The following is a 13314-nucleotide window of genomic DNA, read 5'->3' as shown; positions in this document are numbered from 1 at the left end:
AAACAGCTTACGTAAACCAGTGCCATAGGAGCCTCAGGTTATTGGAAACCCAGCTACTAACACTACATAACTCAGTCTGACTTCCTGCTTGTCTCCATTCCTCCTCTCACTGCCAATCAATGCAGCCCTCTCCATAAGAACACAGTATACAGGTCCCTGCCTCTCACAGAGTCATCACATTCATCTCCTGCAGCTGTAAACACTCTGATCTGATTTACTACATGTGCTCCTTTAAAACATGCCAGAATGAGAGAGAGCTGGACACCATAAAACACAGTTGCTGAGAGTCTAGCTAATCGTCCCTTAAATGATAATTCAAACCAGAACAGAAAATTCAGATTGGGATGAAAATTCTCATTACAACCCAATCGGCTACTTACGTGGATTCAGGGTGTCCAACAGGATCTACATAGGCCACTACACACGCCAACTGGAAATGTGAGGTCTATAGAAAGACTGGTTAGAAGACAGACACAAAGAAAGACCAGTGAGTTCTGTCTCACTCTTACGGATCTGTGGGCATATAAAGTGGCAACTTTTCAAAGTCACCGTTGGCTAGTCCCAGAACGCTAAAGTAAATGCAAAATAAGGAGTTTTTGCATAAAAATGATTGCTCTTTAAAGTCCCACAGGCTAGAATTGCAGACAAGCAGCGGCTCTGAATAGCCTAGTCTTTTTACAGAGAGCCACTGCCCACTCCACAGACAGGAGCTAGCAGATGTGGGCACAAGTGGCACATGGGGATCCGCTGGAGAGTCTGAACACCAGCACACAGGTAAGTAGCCTTTAGGACTGGCTTGTATTTTAAGAGCCACAAATTAATTTTTTTTCCATTTTTTTGATAGAATTATCCTATTATAGAAGACACTCAATAACTGCTGTCAGCAGGTGGCATATCAGGAATGCTGATAGGCAATGTATGAGGAATGATGGGGTAGAGCAGGTGAAAAATAAATAAATAACGATTTTATAAAGGTAGTTGTATAATGTAGATATAGTGCTCCAATTTATCGATGAAGCCCTTATCCAGAACAAGCAGCATTGGAGACCATGCCAAAAAATGTCAGCTATAGGGAGCAGGTTCTCATAGCAAGCAAATTATTTGGCTGGTGTTCATGTCCGTTAATTAATCTCTCCTTGATGACACTGGTTTGATACATTTTTACAAGCAGACAAGACTTTCACAACTTTCATTGGAGGGTTTTGAAAACACAAAACACAATTACTTAATGTCTACATAAAAGGCAGCGTAGCAATGGCTGCAGCAACAACATATACAAAGCTTACATTAGTACATGAAATAACCCAAGTTATCATTTTAATAGTGAATCTCTTACGCAGTTGTAAAAAGTCTACCATTTCTAGCTGAGCCTGAATAAAAGCCTGTATGCATATCACACATACCGCCACAAAAATGCCTAATTAGGATATAGTTATTCATTTACTTTCTACAGAGTGTAATGGGCCCCATACATCAGCGATGGATTGCCGCGACCCTGCTATTCTGCAACCAGTCATCGCAGGACCGCAGAAATCAAACATGTTGGATTTTGGCGATCGCGATCAAAATATAATCGCGATCGTCAATTCGGGGACAACTAACATGTCAAATGTCAGCGATCCGGCGACAAAGCGCTGAACATCGATGGTGGGCGATTGGAAATTTCCGATCGCATACCGACAATCCGTTGCAGATGTATGGGCACCTTAAGGTTCAGAAGCTCCGTTTAAAAAAAATCCATCCAGATATCAGCCTCCTCCCTTTGGTCACCAAGAAATAAAGCCCATCTCTGAGTTCGTGTTCATTCTAGCACCCGGCACCAACCCGTGCTGTTCTTCTTTCCTGCCTCGGGTGTCTCTCTCTCTGCCCTGGTGCTTCTAGCACACGATTGTCTTTATATCAGAAGTTTTGTTGCATCAGCTGTGTGCTAGAAGCACCAGAGCAGAGAGGGACACCCCAGAAAGGAAAAAGGAACTGCACGGGTTGGGATAGGTGCAGGGTGCTAGAATGAACACTAGTCCGTATTGGAAGGAGAGAGGGGGGGGCTACCAGCATTAACTACATGAGGCATTACTTAACTGATTATCTAGGCTGAAAATCCTGTGACGGCAATCTCATCTCATACATCGAATATACATAAATCTCAGATTACTTGCACACCTAGGGGCAGATGCAGATTTGGACGCAAGTTGGCCAAAACGGATCCAGATAACCCTTTTATGTGCATCTGACATGGCCTCTAAGGAAGATGTTGGAGTCCCCCTATAGGATCTGTTACCTACAATAAAGCATTGTACAAAACAGTATCTTAATGTTCACAAATGTATTTTGTCCAGTTTCCTGAAGGCCGTATTTCTTGAAAAGCTCAACTAATCCCTTCCTAAAGTTGCAGCCTAACAATAGCCAAAAGAACATAACAGGATAATAGACCATGAACCCAGGTTTCAGCTTAGAGAAGCCAACGTCTATCCCACTGAGATTTGTTAGCACAAGTCAATTCCATATCCAAGACTCGATTTAAAGGAAACATATCTATGTTCAACAGCTTATTAGAATACACTACCCTACCTCAAGACATTTTATTTCCCCACACTTCTTTTACTAATAGTACTAGAAGCCAGAGCAGTTTAAAATTAATTCAGAGTGGGGCATCTGGACATAGTGAGCATTGTCTATTGATTCTGGCTGCAGTCGTTAAGAGGGTAGTCGTAAATATATGCTGATTAAAAGGACAGCAAGATCTAAAATACAGTTTCCCCTAGTGTCCACATAGTGCAATGTGAGCACGAGTCAGAATACAGTTCAATTTCATTAGCAGAAGGAGATATTCTATATAAACATCCAATCATTTAAAAAGAACCATTTCGCTTGGTGAAGCCAGTAGCCAACGAAGCAGGTAACATCTCCGATTAGTGCAATCTGTTATCTTGGTCTACCATGCGAAAGGCACCATAATGTGAAAAGCCCACACTACAGGGAGACACAATTTTAGATTTAACATTTTCAGCAGCTCAACACAAATTACTTTTACTTGCGGGCACAAGTGCTGTGGGCACCCATTACTTATCACACTTGGGGACATAGGTATCAAAGCTTGATGTGAGATAAAATTGTGAAATATATATCACCAACCAATCAGCTCCAAACTTATTTCTTAAACACAGCCTGCAAAATGTAAGTTAAAAGCGGATTGGTTGGTGATATCTCTCACATCAAGCTTTGATACATATACTCCTTGTTGTGCCAAATGCACCAAGTTTAGCTGTGTAAATCGTCTAAGCTCTGGTTAGTGTGCCCAAACAATAGCTTGGGTGCCCAAAAACCTGACGCATTTTTGATTGCCAACTCAGGAGATTGTGAGCAGAAATATGGGTGCCCGCTGCATTTGCACCCATCAGCAGAAGCAATTAAATAGCTCCCACCAGGCACCAAAAAGAATCAAAATCCCCCCTAAATATAAATTGGTTATTGTGAATAAAACTTGTATCTTGGACTTTAAGAAAACATTGATAGGATAATACCACCATGTAATAAGTTACCAAAAAGGTGAATGAAGAAAGGACTTCCCAGACAAATCAGGTTTCCTAGAATTTGAGTATCCTCCTAATCCAGAACACCCGTATCCTACTGGATTACAATTAACTAGGATCACAACAATGCCTAAATCCCAGACACTTGACCCATCACAATACCAAAACAAGCGTCATTGTTTTTAAGTCTGTAAAACTGCACATTTACATTTCCGGTAAGTGGGAGGTTAAAACACGATAAGCAGTCATGGGTTATGGTGGAGTCCCTTCCCCAGAGCGCCTGCTGGGAACCACTGGCACTCAATTCTTACAGACATAATGATCAGCCTGGCTCACTGCTCCTTTTTTGTGTGACACTGGCTGTTTTTTTGTGGGCAATTGATCCATTTCTGTAAGGCAGGGCCTGGCTCTGTGTCTCAGCATAAATGTCCATGATGTTTATGTATTCAATTTTGAGCAAAAATTTCTAATCATTGTAAAGAATGATGGGGCAATTGCAGAATTTTAAGTAAAATGGAAAGAAACAGTCTTGCAAATAAAAGTGCTTTTCCACACCCAAGATATATCCAAGAGGCTTACGCTTTTGCTTAGCCAGCTTATGCGGCTATTTCCCGACAAGCCATCATCAGAGCACTAACCGGTGGATTTTGCAAATAGCGTGAGCACACCCCATGTGAACTTTGCCTACTGATGTGTCCTCATACATCTAACCTGAATACACTGTTTACTAACAAAGTCCTGCATGCGTTCGAGGAAGGGGTGCAGTCACTCAGAAAAGGGGGTGTGTCCTCGAGACTCGCCCCCTTTCAAAGTCACAGTGTGATTAGATTCAGTGTGAATGTGGGTGGGGACGGCTGTTTCAGAGGGGTACCACCATAAGAGCAGGGCACATTGTAGCGCTTTCAAATCAGGCAGGGCGCAGCGCCAACTAAAAACAGCCTAGCAGGAATACTAAACTCTATGTGGAGCGAGATACCTGGTGTGAGCCGCCAGGACCTGTGCGACTACTAGTGGCGAACTATTTTTCGCCTGCAAATGCATCTTAGTTGCAATGTGATGTACTAGGACGCACCGGGAGACTGTGCCATTCATTTGGTATGCGACACTTGTATATCGGTGTGTGAATTAGGTTGTATACAAAGCACAACGGAACAGGATGTGGAAAAAGCCACTGCAATGAAGCACTTCGTATACAGGATTCAGAGACTCAGTCGCACACAGATATACAAGTGTCGCATATCAACTTAATCAACAGAGTCTGCTTGTTTGGGACCAAGATGCATTTTCGGGCACAAAAGACGTCTAGTGCTAGACAAGTCGCAGGTGACCGACGCATCGAGGGGGGATGTTTGGTGCAGCCGCAGCAAGAATGTATGAGGGACACATCTGTGTGAGAAGCCTCTTACTACAACAATTCTGCCTCTTCAGTTACAAGGATTGTTCCAAACAGCATAGCTGCATTCACACGTGCTTGTTCTGCGCAGAGCAGATACACACAAGACATGCTACGCAAGCGGGCGAATGGTCAACGCTGCATCAACCCCAATGCAGTTACCTGCAATGGTGCATAAACCCCCCTAATGTCTGTATGGCTAGCACATTTTTATTTGTAAAATTGCAGGTACAAAAGCAGATGTCGCATAGGATCATATACTGTATGGTGTTGGTATTAATCGTTTATGAACAAGCCTTGAGCAAGACCCAGTAATGAAAGACACTGAACAGAGCAGGACTGGGGGAAGCACAAACATTGATCCATGCTGCGTCAATTATTCTTACTGGAAGTGTACCAAAGGTCAGCACCCAGAACAATTTGCAAGACTCAGATCACGCCTGCCCATATAGTAGACTGGATCCCATCAAGGAAGTTGTAACTTTGTTAATTACACTAGCAGCACATTTTGGTGGGTTCTTTTTCCCTACATGTGCCATGTCCTCAGAGGACCTGATGCAGGATAAAAAGCAGCTAATGTCTGTATCTCAGTATCACTGGCCCTGCATATGAATCACCCAATCCAGACACTGCAATTCTACAAAGCAAGTCTGACCAAGTGTCAGTCACTATGGCTTATTCAGAAAAACTGAATTGGGTGCAGCCAGACTCTATTAGATTACCGAACACGCAGTACACAGATTAATCTAATGGCAGCATAGCAGCCAATCAGAATAAAGGAGCCGTACTGTTTAATTATAGAATTATCATCCCCTTAACATGGCAACCAGCAGCAGAAATGTGAGAGCATGGCTGCCATATTTAGCCAAGTATAAATAAGAGATTTAATTTATATTATACAGTAACATGCAGACTGCAGGTCTATTAATGCGACTTTAACATGAGTGATGTCACAAATGGCATAAACGCCACTGAGTACAGGGGGACAAAGGACTCTTTTCTCATTTTGCAAAGAACACTTAGGCCAATTAATCCCCTCAGTTGATTTGTGATCTGCATTCAGTGCTGTAACAGGGCTTCAATGAGCATCAAGAGGGGGCTCCACCCCCTTTGCACATGATGTCATGCATAGGGGGCGGAGCCAGCCAGCACCTAGAAGCCGCTCTATGCAGCTGTATACACTGCAATGTGCCTGCCTGTAGTGTCCAAAGGCGGTCCAGGCGGCACGGCCCCAGCGATACTGGCTGCAAGGTGCCATTCCAGGAACCCTGCTGGCCAGAAGCAAGGGCCATAGGGCAGAGACCATAAAATCCACAGAGCCCTGCCCTCTGTGTGGCGTACCGCTCGCACCCCCGTAGTATTGGGCCTTCCTGCATTCAAGTATGAGGTGGGTAACAAGCACTTGTGGTCAAGGAGGGTGCGGATAAATGGACGAGGTGGGTCCATTCACATTACAGAACTACATGTCTTTACCAGCGGTAAAAATACAGTAGGAAAAGCATGGCTTTCGGTAACAACACTTATGAGGGAAATTTAATATCCTAGAACATCAAACAGTATGTTTACAGTAGACAATATCACAGCCACTTTGCGTCACAAAAATGAGTTGGGGTCATTCCAAGTCAAGTGGACAAAGTTTGAAGATCGTCCCCAACTGCTGACTGGGCACTAAGGTGTCGGTGACAGCTGCACCCACCCACTTTGAGGGCCATAGTTTTGCTACTATTGCATATTGTAAACTAAGATATTCCCAAAGTTAGTCTGGCACTCTCCAACCTTCCTGTAACATATCAAAATTGGAGATTGTCAGGTGAGGATGCCTGGCATTAGAAATAATGTAAAACGCCAGTCATTCAACTCAGGAGCCAAACATGTATGTTATTAAATGCAGCGAAAGACAAAAAGAACCAGATTAAGCAACATAGCAAGCAAATATAGAAAATGCACTCTACCACTCAGACAGAGTAGTACACTTCCTTTGTATAAAAAGCCCCACAATAAACATGGCCAGTAATGTGTCCAGAAAACAATTAACACTACAGATTAGAGAAAGTGGCTGGTCACATGACCACAGCCAGCGACAGACTGATCCCCTAACACAGACCCTTCATAAACCCACCTTGCTGCCAATATCTTCTTTCCTTGCTCCAGGCTTGTGTCTTCTCAGCTTTATAGAAGGAGACCGAAGCAGGTTCTTCAGACGGCTGGTTATGGTTGTTCCAGCTTCTACTGCAGCCATAATTAACTCTTTACAAAAGTCCTTGTTACGTTGATGTGATAAAACAATAAATATATATATATATTTAAAAAAAAAAAAATAATAATAATAAAAATTGCACTTCCCTTTCAGGCACTGACTGGTACTAAAACATAAATCAGCCCTGCTGCATTGTTACATAGTACATGGCTCAGGTACAGAGACCCTATGCCTGTCAGCATGTGCAGATGCCAGTGCGACTTTCCATGCTGCTGGGCTTTTGTTACCAAGTAGAAGAGGAGGATGGGCTGGGTGGAAGGAACTGCTGTCAGATTTTCACAGAGGCAACCTGAAATAACAGAGAGCAGCAGGCGTTAGAACGGCTGAGCACTAAATTTATGGGAGTGCATTGCAGTGCTTGCTGTGTGCTGTGCTGACACTCGCAGGAATCACAGGAGATAGCAAAGCTTTCCAAAACATTTGAAAAATGCCACAATTATAGTTTTGCAATGAATGCAGTAAATAAAGGAGGACAACACAATACAGTCATGTGCGGTCTTCATTAGCTTAGTACACAGCAACCAATAAGAAGCAAGCAATTATATACTGGCAGGCAGCGAATATACATTACTTTACGCAAATAATATTAAGCAGCTTCATAGAATATTGTAGTTCTACCTAAACAAACACAACCAGAAAGGAAGTCTGAAGACTTACCCCTTTTCCACCAAAAACCAGGCTGAACATGGGTTGGAGTTGGATTGTACCCCTTTTACACTGGCGGTTGGACTCGGGTTATGTCCCAGGACCAGCTGTTCACACCAGACCTGGGTCTTTTGGCATTACAATGGACGCTTGGAGATGGTGTCATCTCCAAGCGCTACTGAAGCCAGACAATCTGCTGGTTTGAGGCATGACCCAGGTCATGCTGTTTACACTGTAACATTACCCAGGTCCAACCCTGGTCCCAACCAGGGTCAGATTCCAAGGTCACTCGACCCGGGTTCTTTTCCAGGGACCCTTTTCCTCTGGGCCGCAACCCAGGTAGACCCGGCAATAACCCGGGTTGTTGCGGCAGTGGAAAAGGGGTATTAGAAGTATATTGTATTTTAACAGTTTATTTGCTCTTTAATTTTCTATGTATGTTAATAAAGGAATAACAATACCATTCCTTAAACAAAAGGCATCACAAAGCCATTCCATTTGATCATCATATTTTGGACACAGGAGAAACTTACCTACTCTGGAACAACCATAAGGAAATCTATTTAACAAACAAGTTACATTTCATCATATTGCTAAAAACATAATCATAAAAAAAGAGGAATCAGTATGAAATACCAGCAGCTGAAGAGGACAGAATCCCAACTGGCTGGTAAGTATACTATCCTTCCCCACTACACCCCTGTTGTGTTGTGCCTAACACCCAAACACCCCCTTCCTGGAGGTGCCTAACCATTATCCCCCCCCCCCCCTTCCCCGCACCCTAAACCTAAGTATCCAGGGGGGTGCCTAACCTTAACCCTAACCCCCACTCCCTGCAGCCCAACACTCCCGACTAACCACCCCTCACCGACGTCTTGCGTTCGGGATGCTGGCTGTCAGACACCGGTATCCTGATGCGTAAGGGGATGCTGGTGTCGGTATTTTGCCAAGCGGCGATATATCGCCAGCCAGGATGTAACTACATCCTTAATTTAAAAAATAAATAAATAAAAATAAAAAATAAAAAGTATAAAGCAGAGCAGTATAATATTTAATCATCTTTGGCAGTTATTGTTGCGGGGAGAGGTCATGTTCATCTAGCCCTTACAATCTGTAATAAGGCCATAAATAATGAAATAATGTTACAATTTTAATCCACAGTTTGACTCTAGGCAAGCTGCTGAGTATTTATATTTTTTATATTAACCCTCCCTGACCCGGGCAGGATCACATGGTTTCAAATTCAGAATTCCTGCAGTTGCAGAGAAAATCCCTCTTTCCTCTAACTAAAATGGGCTTTGAACTTTGATCTAAAACACCCTGATTTGACAGCTGCTGCGGTTTGAATTTCTCTGATACTGTGGGGTCTGAGACAGAGGTTTTGCCAGTTTGATGAAAGAAAAGGTTAACTCTATTAAAAATCGATAAGGCTTGCTTGCAGCTTGCTACATTTAAACTGTAATTTTTCGCCCACAAGCTTATGGAATGCTGCATAAAAAAAAAAAAACACACACACACAATATTGCCGTTTTTGCTAGAAGGCACGTACTAGTTTCAAATAAGTTTCATGACAAACAAACTTTAGGTGAACACCAGACTGAAAGGCTGTTCTGCGAGTATCTAGGGTAGTGCAGAATTATGAGTGTTACACTAACAGAACCAATACTCATCTTTAATGCATCGCACACATTCAACATAGTTTACATTGGATTGTATGGAAGACTAATGGTGCGAACAGACAGGACGATCGACAACTATATCGTTGCTCAATCTCCTGGGTGTGCTGGACAATCGATATCGATCATCCAGCACACCACCAACGACTAAAGCGATCCGCGATCACGGGTCCTTATAGTAACCTGGACGATATCGACCAGGTTGGCTGGCATGCACGGGTCATTATATCGATCATACGTACCCACGCATCGCAGGTAGTTGAACACCGAAAAATGCACGATATGAACGATAACGATATGATAGATATCGTTAATGTTCACATCGTCCATTTTAATTGTACAGTGTGTACGCACCATAATAGTATGGTCATTGCAGGGTGTGAAGTTAAAAAGGAATAGTAAAACACTTACTATGTAATAATTAAATGGTGAATACATGAATGAGGCAGCAAATAAAAGAAACTCATTAAAAACTACAAGTGTTCACTTTGTGATCAATGTGCCTCAAAACAAGCACTGAATGGTCACAATCAACACCCATACGTGTGCAGCCGTAGGCCGGACCCCAAATTCAAAGCACCAGCAATGCTAAGAAAAGGCTTAGCAGAGAAATGTATATGCAATTATGTTAGAATACTGCAAAGCTTGCATGGCGGATATAAAAACCTACCTATCAGTATGTGTCAGTTTGTCTGGACAGAATAGGAGATAATAAATATTAATGCAAATGCTGAAATCGATCCCATCGCTGTAGCAGTGTGCAGAGGAGAACCCATTGAGACATCTGATCTAGGACATCAGCGTAAACAAGAAAGCCACCTCATTTGTCGTTTTCCAGCGAGGACTATAAATAATGAATATTAAGCAGATCACCATATACTAGAATAGGATATATAGTACACTAACTGCCCTCTGGCATATGACCTCAAGATGTATACATTGTAAATGACTCTGGAGGTCATTAACACAGCACAAGGCGGCAAAGACACACTGTACAGACAGCTTTAGTCCAACGGTGCTTCTCGATTTGTGCAGTTACTCTACATTTGCTCCTAAGCGCACAAACCAGGGGGGTGGAACTGTGGGTAAGGGACATTTTTCCTGGAAAGAAGAAATTGAGGGGTATATTTACTAAAGTGTGGGTTTTTATAAATGAAGATGTTACCCATAGCAACCAGATTCTACTTAACATTTATCTAGCACCTTCTAGAAGATAATAGCTAGAATAAGATTGGTTGCTATGGGCAACATCTCCACTTCTAAAAACTCTCACATTAGTAAATATACCCCCGAGTCTCTTGATTATTGAATACGGATACTTTTAATAGGCCCTGTGAGGACCTTCACAACTTGTTTCAGTCAGTGGTTTCCAACATTTCTTGAATCACAGCGCCCTAGAGTATCAGCATATTATTCATGGCACCCCCAGGCCAAAAGTTTTGAGAAATTCAGCTAAGTTTATTAATCTAAGTAAATTGTGCACTAGGTATAAACTCATAAGTTTTAAATGCGTAATAAAACATTGTCCTGATGCCTCTCCATGTGACAAACCTAGCAGCATTGTAGTAGAAAAACAGAAGAGAAGAGCTTTGATGTGACATTTACACCTCACCACATACCATGGTGCAATTCCCGGTCTCAGAGCCACCTCAACAGGAATGTGAATGGCCAAGCATCTTAGCATGTCCTGGGCATACAGGTTATACGTATACGTGGTGTTAGCTTCATAAAAGAGTCCTGTGTGTGCTCCTCATGACACTGATCACACACTGCATCCTTATGTACATTACCAGAGCAAATACTGTGTACACAGGACTCTAGCATTCAAACACTTAAGGGCATATGTATCAAAGCTTGATGTGAGATAAAATTGTGAACTATATATCACCAACCAATCATCTCCAAACTATCATTTCTGAAACACAGCCTGCAAAATGTAAGTTAGAAGCTGACTGGTTGGTGATATATATCTCACAATTTTATTTCACATCAAGCTTTGATACATATGCCCCTTCAATTACAAACATTACATTTAGCTTTCTACAGAACAATCCCATTTTAGCCCACCAGCTAGTTGAAAAGACATTAATGGTCCATTGATTTACCTATATAAAAGTCCAAGAGCTTGAAAAAAAAAAAAAAAAAAAAAAATTATATATATATATATATATATATATATATATATATATATACACACACACATACATACTTGTTTATGTGTGTTTTGTTTTTAAACATGTGTTAAGTGGATGCTGTCTAAATTTCAGTATTACAAGTTGCCTCCCAATCCAAATGTTCCAAAATATAGATTATTTTTTTTTTTTTAACATTTCTGAGATAGTGAAACTTTTGCTTTTTGATGATTCAATGTACCCGAACTTTGTTTAAAGGCACAAAATTAATAATATAGTATAAAGTTACCTGCAGGCCGTGTGTTTAAGGTGCATATGAAATAAATGGATTTCATGTATGTACACAAACTGTTTGAGCCATATAATTATTGAAAATATTGCATAAAATTACCAGCAGGCTGTGTGTATAAGGTGTATATAACACATAAATGCATTTGGTGTTTAGATTTGGGTCTCATTCCCAAGATCTCATTATAGTATGCAAATATTCCAATATACAGAATATCCAAAATACCCCTGGTCCCCAAGCATTTTGGATATGGGAGACTCAACCTGTAAATTGTTATTAAAGTTGTAGGATGAACTTCACTGGTGATTTATATTTGTGGCAGCTACAGAGGTATGAATATGTCAGGTATACTGCCTGCTCACCCAGCTGATATGGAATCACAAGTCTAACATCCACAACTGATATGGGCTCACAAGTCTAACATCCACAACAGCTAAAATGTCACAGACTAGCCTAGCATGCTAGAGATCTATCAGACACACAAATCTACATGGTCAATCCTTCATCAAACACATAACCGCTTTCCATATTTATAAACACATAACCGACTCTGTATCCATAGGGACTCAAGAACACAAAACAAGTACTTTCCATTATAAGAGAGTTCAGATGAGTCTCATGCAAACAGGAATATCACCACAGTGCATGAATCCCACAGACACAAGTATACATAAAACATGCAATAGTGGGGTGGGTATACTTTTTAAGGCATTCAGAATAGTAATTCTCAGTATTCCAATAACCTAGAGACAAGTAGAAGCAAACACTATAAAAGGGATTCAAACACAAATACTCAGGAAATAATGCTCAAAAACTAAATCTCCACCAATTTGCTACTCAGGCCATATACACATACAGCTATTAGACACATACAAAGCCTTTGTCTGACACATTTATAACATGCATACATAATCTGCACATAACCTCCTGTAGAGCACTAACACATTGTATCAGCAACCCTTTACATCTGACTGCAGGCTGCTGGCAAGAACCAACAATATAAACAACACACAAGCGCTGCCATAATACATACATGTCTGTGTCTACATACACACATACCTCCTGATCTGTGCTCACACCGCCGCTGCCTGCAGCAGATTGATTTCTCTATACTCAGTCTCCAGCAGCCTGACTGCTGCTGCTGCAGATGGGGAGGAGGAGGAGGGAGCTGAGAATTACGGAAGCTCACCAGGCACAAACCTGGATTTATATACTCTGCCTATGCTGCAGAAACTACAGTAATAATAATAGTAGTAGTAATAATAATAATAGTAATAATAATAACGGGTTACCGGTCCCAAATGCTGACTGGAGACAGTGTTACTCCAAAATACCCATCACCTAATAAATGTACTCTGTATGTACAGTATTACTATTTCTAAAACGTTGCTG

At 41.6% G+C, this 13314-nt stretch overlaps 1 long non-coding RNA gene across 1 annotated transcript in view; it reads right to left on the bottom strand.

Annotated features, from left to right (window-relative positions):
• Positions 1 to 13054, bottom strand: part of LOC148501818 (uncharacterized) — a 73198-nt gene extending 60144 nt beyond the window's left edge. Inside the window, exons 1-2 of the long non-coding RNA XR_015870019.1 lie at positions 12982 to 13054; positions 7043 to 7469 (exon numbers count right to left, since the gene is read on the bottom strand). This is a non-coding gene — a long non-coding RNA (uncharacterized LOC148501818). The remainder of the gene's footprint in view (positions 1 to 7042; positions 7470 to 12981) is intronic.
• Positions 13055 to 13314: the final 260 nt, after the last annotated feature.

The sequence above is a fragment of the Taudactylus pleione genome, unplaced genomic scaffold (assembly GCF_031769625.1).
Source record: "Taudactylus pleione unplaced genomic scaffold, aTauple2 ptg000501l, whole genome shotgun sequence".
Classification (NCBI taxonomy): Eukaryota; Metazoa; Chordata; class Amphibia; order Anura; family Myobatrachidae; genus Taudactylus; species Taudactylus pleione.
This window is presented reverse-complemented; position numbering and strand designations above follow the sequence as displayed.